We start from the raw sequence: 10,150 nt of genomic DNA, 5'->3' as shown, positions 1-10,150 counted from the left end.
GTAGAGCCACCAGATTTTTCATACACCTCCTGGTGCCAAGGCTTAACTCTGCAATCTGAGGCCCCTCTTACATTATGTCGGGGCCCGAACTGCCACCTATTAGTTCAGGATCAACTGGCCTCTGGCATCATCTGGACCTGTAACTGGCAGAACTTTGAAAACCGGGCTGAGCCACCAAGGGCCATGAGGAGGCTCATCCAAATTTCCAGACCTCGCTGCTAAGGGCCCAGACAGTAGCACTTTTCAGTGTCCATTCAGTACAGGCAATCTGTGCAGTCAGCAACTGAGACAAAGTTAGAGTTTTTTAAACTTCGGTTGAGCTAAACCCCAGATTTTCATGCACCTCTGTGTGCCAGAGCTTAAACTGTGCTGCGGTGTTTGGGGATCCTATGGGTTGTTCGGGACCGAACTGCACCTGTGTAGTTTCAGGATCAACTGGCCTCTGGCATCATCTGGACCTGTAACTAGCAGAACACCACAGAAAGCCAGGCTGACTGAGCCACCAAGGAGAAAAATTCCGTAGGAGAGCTCATCAAAATTTCAGACCTCTCGCTGCTAAGGCCCAGACAGTGGCCCTTTTCAGTCATCCATTCAGTGGTACAGAGACCGTCTGCTGCAGTCAGCAGCTGAGACAAAAGTTAGAGTTTTTTAAACTTCTGGCATTAGAGCACCAGATTTTCATCACCTCCTGGGTGCCGACTTAACTTGCTTTCTGTGAATCTGGGCCCCTGCGGTGGCTCAGGGGACCAGACTGCACCATAATGTGGATTTCAGGATCAACTGGCCTCATGGCATCATCTTTGGACCTGTAACTGGCAGTTTGACAGGCGACACCAAGCACCGCAGGAGGCTCATCCAAAATTCAGGCGTCTCGCTGCTAAGGGACCCAGACGACAGCCCTTTTCAGTCAGCCCATTCAGTTCAAGCCGTCTGTGCAGTCTGTAGCTAGGACAAAGTTAGAGGTGGTTTTTGCCCGGTTGAAGCTAGAGCCACCAGATTTTCAGCCACCTCCTGGGTGCAGACCTCAACTCTGCTGCGAATATAGGCCCCTAGGTGGTTCGGGGACCGAACCACCTGAAGTGATTTCAGGATCAACTGGCCTCTGGACCATCTTTGGACCTGTAACTCACTTGGAACTTTGAAACTGTTTGTTACAAGGGGCCGCAGGGAGAGCTCATCAGGTGCAGACCTCGCTGCTGAGGCTAGACAGTGGCCCTTTTCAGTTATCCATTGGTACAGGCCGTCCTTTTGATCAGCAACTGAGACCAAAGTTAGGATTTTTTAAACTTCGGTTGAGCCGAGCCCCAGATTTTCGTACACCTCCTGTGTGCCAAGCTTCGCTGTGCTGCAGTCGGATCCCTGGGTTGTTGGGGATCGGAACTGCACTTAATGTGGATTTCAGGATAAAACTCGCCTCTAGGATCATCTGGACCTGTAACTGGCAGAACTTTGAAAACCAGGCAGAGCCACCAAAGGCCGAGGAGAGCTCATCAAATTTCAGACCTCTCGCTGCTAAGAGGCCCAGATTGGCGCCTTTCAGTGTCCATTCAATACAAACCGTCTGATCAGCAGCTGAAACAAAAGTTAGATTATTTTTTTTCCTGGTTGAGCTAGAGCCATCAGATTTTTCAGCTGCCTCCTGGGTGCCAGGCTTAAGCTGTGCTGCGAATATGGTCCTGGGTGGTTCGGGGACCGAACTGCACCTGTGGTTCAAGTCAACTGGCCTCCATCATCTTGGACCTGTAACTGGCGGAGACTTTGAAAACCCGGGCTGAGCCTGCAAGGGGGCCGTGAAATCGTATCCAAATTTCCAGATGACCTCACTAAAGTTGAACAATGGCCCTTTTCAGTGTCCATTCAATTACAGGCCGTCTGGCACAGTGTGGCTGGACAAAAGTTAGAGTTTTAAAACTTCTGGTGGAAATGGAAACCACAGATTTCATCACACCTGGGTGCGAGCTTAAACTCTATAGAATCTAGGGCCCTGCGTAGCTCGGGGCCCAGACACCTGTGTGGTTCTGGATCAACTGGCCTCTGGCATCATCTTTGGACCTGTAACTGGCAGAACTTTGAAACCCGGGCTGGGCCACAGGGCCGCAGGGAGGCTCATCCAAAATTTCAGACCTCTGCATGCTAAGGGGCCCCAGACGGTGGCCCTTTTCAAGTCTCATTCAAATTGCAGGCCGTCTGTGCAGTGTAGCAGCTGAGACAAAAGAAGTTAGGGTGGTTTTTACTTCCGGTTGAAATAGAGGCCACAGATTTTCATGCACCTCCTGGGTGTTTCAGGCTTAAACTCTGCTGCAGATATAGGGTCCCTGGGTGGTTCAGAGGGACCGAAACTGCACCTGATGGTTAGGATCAACTAGCCTCTGGGATCATCTTTGGACCTGTAACTGCAGAACTTTGAAAACTGGGCTGACCCACAGGGCGCGGGAAACTCATCAAAATTTCAGACCTCTAGCTGCTAAGGGGCCCAGACAGTGGCCCTTTTCAGTGTCCATTCAGTACAGGCCGTCTGTGCAGTCAGCAACTGAGACAAAGTTAGAGTTTCTTTTAAACTTCCGGTTGAAATAGAGCCCCAGATTTTTCTTGCACCTCCTGTGTATAGCTTAAGCTGTGCTGCGGGGGTGGGATCCCTGGGTTGTTAGGGACCGAACTGCACTTGGCAATAATGAATTTCAGGATAAACTCGCCTCTATGTCTGGACCTGTAACTGGCAGAACTTTGCGACCGGACTGAGCCACCAGGGCCGCAGGAGAGCTCATCAAAATTTCAGACCTCTCGCTGCTAAGGGAGGCCAGACTGGTGGCCCTTTCAGTGTCCATTCAGTACAGGCCGTCTGTTCAGTCAGCAGCTGAGACAGTTAGAGGTTTTTACTTCTGGTTGAGTTAGAGCCACCAGATTTTCATGCCTCCTGGGTGCCAGGCTTAAACTCTTTGCGAATATGGCGTCCTAGGTGGTTCAGGAACGAACTGCACCTGTGTGGATTTCAGGATCAACTGGCCTCTGGCATCATCTTTGGACCTGTAACTGGCAGAACTTTTGAAAACCAGGCTGAGCCACAGGGAGCGTGGGAGGCTCATCCAAAATTTCACACCTCTCGCTGCTAGGAGGCCAGACAGAGTAGCACTGGTGTCCATTCAGTACAGGCCGTCTGTGCAGTCAGCAGCTGAGACAAAGTTAGAGGTGTTTTTTATTGGTTGAGCTAGAACCACTGATTTTCAATACCCATAAGATTATGGGCTTAAGCTGCTGCAGATATGTAGATTGCCTGGGTGGTTCGGAACCGAACTGCACCTGTGTGGTTCCAGGATCAACTGCCTCTGGCATCATCTGTGGACCTGTAACTGGCAGAACTTTTTTACCAAAGGCAGGCTGAAGCCACCAGACCGCAGGGAGAGCTCATCAAATTTCAGACCTCTAGCTGCTAAGGAGGCCCAGACATTACTTTCCAGTGTCCATTCAGTACAGGTCGTCTGTACGGTCAACGGCGAGACAACAGTTAGAGGGTTTTAACTTCTGACTAAGAGCCACCAGATTTTCATGCACCTCCTGTGTACCAAGCTTAAGCTGTGCTGTGAATTTGGGATCCTGGGTTGTTCGGGGACCAGGAACTGCTTTAATAGTTCAGGATCAACTCGACTCTGGCATCATCTTTGGACCTGTAACTGGCAGAACTTTGAAAACGGACTGAGCCACCAAGGGGCCGCAGGAGCTCATCCAGAATTTCAGACCTCTATGGCTGCCTAAGGCCCAGACAGTGGCCCTTTTACAGTGTCCATTCAGTACAGACCGTCTGTTCAGTCAGCTGAGACAACAGTTAGAGTTTTTTTACTTCTGGTTGAGTTAGAGCCACCAGTTTTTCATGCCTGGGTGCCAGGCTTAAACTCTGCTGCGATAAGTCCCTGGGTGGTTCAGGGACAGAACTTTGCCTGTGTGGATTCAGGATCAACTGGCCTCTGGCATCATCTTTGGACCTGTAACTGTGGAACTTTGAAAACCAGGCTGGGCCACCAGGACGTGAGCTCATGGTTCACACCTCTCGCTGCTAAGGGGCCCAGACAGAGGGCCCTTGCTGATGTCCACATTCAGTACAAGCCGTCTGGCAGTCAACATGAGACAAAAGTTAGAAGTGTTTTTTAACTTCCGGTTGAGCTAGAGCCACCAGATTTTTCCTTGCACCTCTGTGGAGTGCCGGGCTTAAACTCTTTCTGCCAGATATGGTGCCTGGGTGGTTCGGGAACGAACACTGCACCTGTGTGGTTCAGGATCAACTGGCCTCTGTATCATCTTTGGACCTGTAACTAGCAGAACTTTCAGCAGGCCTCAACGACCACCAAGGGCGCGGGAGCTCATCCAAATTTCAGACCTCGCTGCCAGGGCCCAGACGGTAGCCCCTTTTCGATTATCCATTCAGTACGATCGTCTGTACAGTCGGCAGCTGAGACAACAGTTCCAGTTTTTTACTTCTGGACGAGTGGGGCCACCATCTTTTTCGTAGCCTCTAGTTGAAGGCTTAAGCTCTGCTGCGAATATGGCGTCCCTGGGTGGTTCAGGGACCGAACTACCTGTTTGGATTCAGGATCTTTATCAGCGTCATCTTTGCACCTGTAACTGGCGGAACTTTGAAACCAGGCTGAGCCGCAAGGGCGCAGAGCTCATCCAAAACCGGACCTCTACGCTCGCTGCTAAAGGGGCCCAGACAGTGGCCTTTTCAGTCTCCATTCAATACCTGAGCAGTCTGTACAGTCAGCAGCTGAAACAAAAGTTAAATTGTTTTTACTTCTAGTTGAGCTAGAGCCACCAGATTTTTCATGCACACCCTCCTGGGTGCAGACCAACTCTGCTGCGAATATAGTCCCTGGGTTGATGAGGACCGAACTGCACCTGGAGTGGATTTCAGGATCAACTGGCCTCTGGGATCATCTTTGGACCTGTAACTGCTTGGAAACTTTGAAAACCCGATAGGCCACCAAGGGCCACAGGAGAATATTAAATTTCAGACCTCTCGCTGCTAAGGGGCCCAGACGGTGGCCCTTTTCAGTGTCCATTCAGTACAGGCCGTCTGTACAGTGTGCTGAGACAGTTAGAGGTTTTTTTTTACTTCTGGTTGAGCTAGAGCCATCAGATTTTCCTTTGCCTCCTGGGTGCGATTTAATCTCTGCTGCAGATCTGAGGCCCTAAGTGTTAGAGACCCGAACTTTGCACTAATATTAGTTCAGGATCAATGGCCTCTGGCATCATCTTTGGACCTGTAACTGGCAGAACTTTGAAAACCGGGCTACAGACACCCAGGGCGCAGGAGGCTCATCAAGATTTCTGGACCTCTCGCTGCTAAGGGCCCAGACAGTGGCCCTTTTCAGTGTATCATTTGATACGACCGTCTGTGCAGTCAGCAACTGAGACAAAGTTGTTTTAAACTTCGGTTGAGCTAGAGCCCCAGATTTTCATGCACCTCCTGTGTATGGCTTAAGCTGTGCTGCGAATTTGAATCCCTGGTTGTTAGGATTTGAACTGCATAATGTGGTTTCAGGATCAAACTCAGCCTCTGGGATCATCTTTGGACCTGTAACTGTGAACTTTGAAAACCAGGCCAGTACCCAAGGGCCACAGGAGGCTCTCAATTTCAGACCTCGCTGCTAGGGGCCCAGACAGTAGCCCTTTTCAGTGTCCATTCAGTACAGGCCGTCTGTACATTCAGCTGAAACAAAGTTAGAGGTGTTTTTTTACTTCTGGTTGAGCTAGAGCCATCAAATTTTCAGCCACCTCCTGGGTGCCGAGCTTAAGCTCTGCTGCAGATCTGGAGCCCCTCTCTCGTGGCCAGGGCCCGAACTGTTTGCTGTCTGGATTTCAGGATCAACTGGCCTCTGGGATCATCTTTGGACCTGCTGTTAGCAGAACTTTAAAACCCAGGTGGAGCCACCAGGGCCACAGGGAAACTCATCCAAAATTTCAGACCTCTCGCTGCTAAGGGGCAGACAGTGGCCCTTGCTGGTATCATTCAGTACAGGCCGTCTGTGATCAGCAGCTGAGACAAAGAGATTAGAGTGTTTTTACTTCCGGTTGGCCTAGAGGCACCAGTTTTTCTGTACCTCCTGGTGCCGGGCTTAAGCTCTGCTGCGAATATAGAGTCCCCTGGGTTGTCCAGGACCGAACTGCCATGTGTAGTTTCAGGATCTTTGGCCTCTAGGATCATCTTTGGACCTGTAACTGGCAGAACTTTGAAACTAAAGGCAGAAACCACAAAGGGCCACAGGGGAAACTCATCCAAAATTTCAGACCTCTACTTTGCTAAAATTTAGACAGTGGCCCTTTTCAGTGTCCATTCAGTACAGGCCGTCTGTGCAGTCAGCTGAAACACAGTTAGAGGTGTTTTTTTTACTTCTGGTTGAGCTAGAGCCATCAGATTTTCATGCACCTCCTGGGTGCGGCTTAGCTCTGCTCTGAATCTAGGGCCCCCTGCGTGGCCAGATGAACTGCTGTGTGGATTTCAGGATCAACTGTCCTCTGGCATCATCTTTGGACCTGTAACTGGCAGAATTTTTGAAAACCCGGGCTGAGCCACCAAGGGCCGCAGTGGAAGCTCATCAAAATTTCAGACCTCTCTCGCTGCTAGGGGCCCAGACAGTGGCCCTTTTTCAGTATCCATTGTGTTTGACGTCTGTGCAGTCAGCAGCTGAGACAAAAGTTAGAGGTGTTTTTCACTTCCCAGTTGAAGCTGGAGCCACCAGATTGTTCCTTCTGCCTCCTGGGTGCCGGGCTTAAGCTCTGCTGCGAATGCCGGTCCCTGGGTTGGGGACCGAACTGCACTGTGTGGATTTCAGGATCAACTGGCCTCTGGGATCATCTTTGGACCTGTAACTGAACTTAGAAAACCCGGGCAAGAGCCACCAAGGGGCCACAGGAGAGCTCATCCAAGAATTTCAGACCTCGCTGCTAAAAATTGAACGGTGGCCTTTTCAGTGTCATTCAGTACAGGCCGTCTGTGCAGTCAGCAATGACACAAAGTTGGAATTTTTTAAACTTCCGGTTGAGCTGAGTACAGATTTTTCGGCCACCTCCTAGATTGCAGGCTTAACTCTGCTGCGATCTGGGGCCCCTGCGTGTCAGGGCCCGAACTGCCTGTGTGTGGATTGGGATCAACTGGCCTCTAGGATCATCTTTGGACCTGTAACTGGCAGAACTTTGAAAACCAGGGTGCGACCACCAAGGGAGCCACAGGGAGGCACTCATCCAAATTTCAGACCTCTCGCTGCTGAGGAACAGTGGCCCTTTTCAGTATCCCATCAGTACAGGCCCGTCTGTGATCAGCAGCTGAGACAACAGTTAGAGGTTTTTACTTCTGGTTGAAATGGAAGCCATCAGATTTTCTTACCTCCTGGTGCAGGTTTAATCTCTGCTGCAGATCTGGGGCCCCTGCGATGGCTAGGGGCCCGAACTGCACCTGTGTGGATTTCAGGATCAGCGCTCTAACCTGTCTTTGGACCTGTAACTTCAGGAACTTTCAAACGGGCTGAGCCACCAGCGCCGTGAGAGAGCTCATCAAAATTTCAGACCTTCTCTCTCGCTGCTAAGGGCCCAGACAGTGGCCCTTTCAGTGTCCATTCAGTACAGGCGTCTGTGCGATCAGCAGCTGAGACAAAGTTAGAGGTTTTTTAAAACTACAGGTGGGGTGGGCCACCAGATTTTCATCCCACCTCCTGGGTGCCAGGCTTAAACTCTGCTGCGAATCTAGGGCCCCTGCGTGGCTCAGGGCCCAGACTGCCACCTGTGTGGATTTCAGGATCAGCTGGCCTCTGGCATCATCTTTGGACCTGTAACTGGCAGAACTTTAGAAAACCCAGGTGAGCCACCAAGGGCACAGAGAGAGCTCATCAAAATTTCAGACCTCTAAGCTGCTAAGGCCCAGACAGTAGCCCTTTTCAGTATCCATTCAGTCTGACCGTCTGTGCAGTCAGCAACTGAGACAAAGTTAGAGTTTTTTTTAAACTTCCCGGTTGAGCTAGGCCCCAGATTTTTATGCACCTCCTGTGTGCCAAGCAACTGTGCTGCAGATTTTGGGATCCTGGGTTTGTTCTCGGGGACCGGAACTGCACTTGTGTGGATTTCAGGATCAACTGGCCTCTAGGATCATCTTTGGACCTGTAACTGGCAGAACTTTGAAAATGGGCAGAACCTGCCAAGAGGGCCACAGGAGAGCTCATCCAAAGTTCAGACCTCTCGCTGCTGGGGGGCCCAGACAGTGGCCTTTCAGTGTCCATTCAGTACAAGGCCGTCTGTGCAGTCAGCAGCTGAAACAAAAAGTTAGAGTGTTTTTGCTTCTGGTTGAGCTAGAGCCATCCAGTTTTTCCAGCCTCTGGGTGCCGAGCTTAAACTGTGCTGCAGATATGGGGTCCCTGGGAGTTGGGGCCGAACTGCCACCTGTGTGGATTCCAGGGATCAACTGGCCTCTGGCATCATCTTTGGACCTGTCTTCATGAACTTTGAAGGCTTGGGCTGAGCCTACCAAGGGCGGGCGGGAGAGCTCATCCAATTTCAGACCTCTAGCTGCTAAGGTGCCAGACAGTGGCCTTTTCAGTGTCCATTCAGTACAGGCCGTCTGTGCAGTCAGCAGCTGAGACAAAGTTAGAGGTGGTTTTTTTATTTCTGGTTGAGCTAGAGCCACCAGATTTTTGTCCACCTCCTGGGTGCCGAGCATAGCTCTGCTGCAGATCTAGAGGCCCCTGCGTGGCAGGCTGAACTACCACCCAATGGATTTAGGATCTGCTTCTCCTCTGGCATCATCTTTGGACCTGTAACTGGCAATTTTTGAAAACGGGCTGAGCCACCAAGGGGCCATAGTGGAAGCTCATCCAAAATTTCAGACCTCTCGCTGCTAGGGAGGCCCCAGTTGTGGCCCTTTTCAGTGTCCATTCAGTACAGGCCGTCTGTGCAGTCAGCCAGGACAAAGTTAGAGGTGTTTTTTGCCCGGTTGAGGCTAGATCCACCAGATTTTGTGCACCTCTGGGTGCCGGGCTTCGCTCTGCTGCGGTCTCGGGTCTGGGTTGTCAGGGGACCGAACTGCACCAATATTATAGTTCCAGGATCAGCAGCCTCTGGGATCATCTTTGGACCTGTAACTGGCAGAACTTTACAGAAATGGGCAGAGCCACCAAAGGGCCCAGGGAGGCTCATCCAGGTGGACCTCTCGCTGCTAAGGGGCCCCAGACGGTGGCCCTTTTCAGTGTCCATTCAGTACAGGCCGTCTGTACAGTCAACTGACACAAAGTTAGAATTTTGCTTCAGGGGTTGAGCTAGAGGCCACCCGGATTTTCATACATTCTTCCTGGGTGCGGGCTTAAACTCTGCTGCGAATCTGGGGCCCTGCGTGTCAGGCCAGACTGCCTGTGTGGATTTTCAGGATCAACTGGCCTCTGGGATCATCTTTGGACCGCAACCCAGCGGTTGAAACCCGGGTGGAGTGCGAGGCCACGGGGAGAGCTCATCCAATTTCAGACCTCTCGCTGCTAAAGGCCCAGACGGTGGCCCTTTTCAGTATCCATTCAATTACAGGCCGTCTGTGCAGTCAGCTGAGACAACAGTTAGAAGGTTTTTTTACTTGGGTTGAGGTGGAAGCCACCATCTTTTCATGTGCCTCCTGGGTGAAAAGGCTTAGCTCTGCTGCGAATGCCGGCGTCCCTGGGTGGTTCAGGGACCCAGACTGCACCTGTGTGGATTTCAGGATCAACTGGCCTCTATCTTTGCACCTGTAACTGGCAGAACTTTGAAAACCAGGCTACAGGCCACCAAGGAGGCCGCAGGGAGAGCTCATCCAAGATTTCAGACCTCTCGCTGCTAAGGGGCCCAGACAGTGGCCCTTTTTCAGGAGAAGTATCCATTCAGCCTACAGGCAGCCGTCTGCTTGATCAGCAGCTGAGACAAAAAGGATAGAGTTTTTAAACTTCTGGTGGAGGTAGAGCCACCAGTTTTTCCTTCACCTCCTGGGTGAAACGCAAGCTCTGCTGCAGGCCTGGCGTCCTGGGTGGTTCAGAGTTGAACTGCACCTGTGTGGATTTCAGGATCAACTGGCCTCTGGGATCATCTTTGGACCTTTATCTGTGAACTTTGAAAACGGGCCAGAGCCACCAAAGGGCCAGGGAGGCTCGTCAAA

The sequence above is a fragment of the Hippoglossus stenolepis genome, chromosome 3 (genome assembly GCF_022539355.2).
Source record: "Hippoglossus stenolepis isolate QCI-W04-F060 chromosome 3, HSTE1.2, whole genome shotgun sequence".
Taxonomy (NCBI): Eukaryota; Metazoa; Chordata; class Actinopteri; order Pleuronectiformes; family Pleuronectidae; genus Hippoglossus; species Hippoglossus stenolepis.
The sequence above is the reverse complement of the archived record's forward strand: the minus strand, read 5'-3'. Positions refer to the sequence as shown.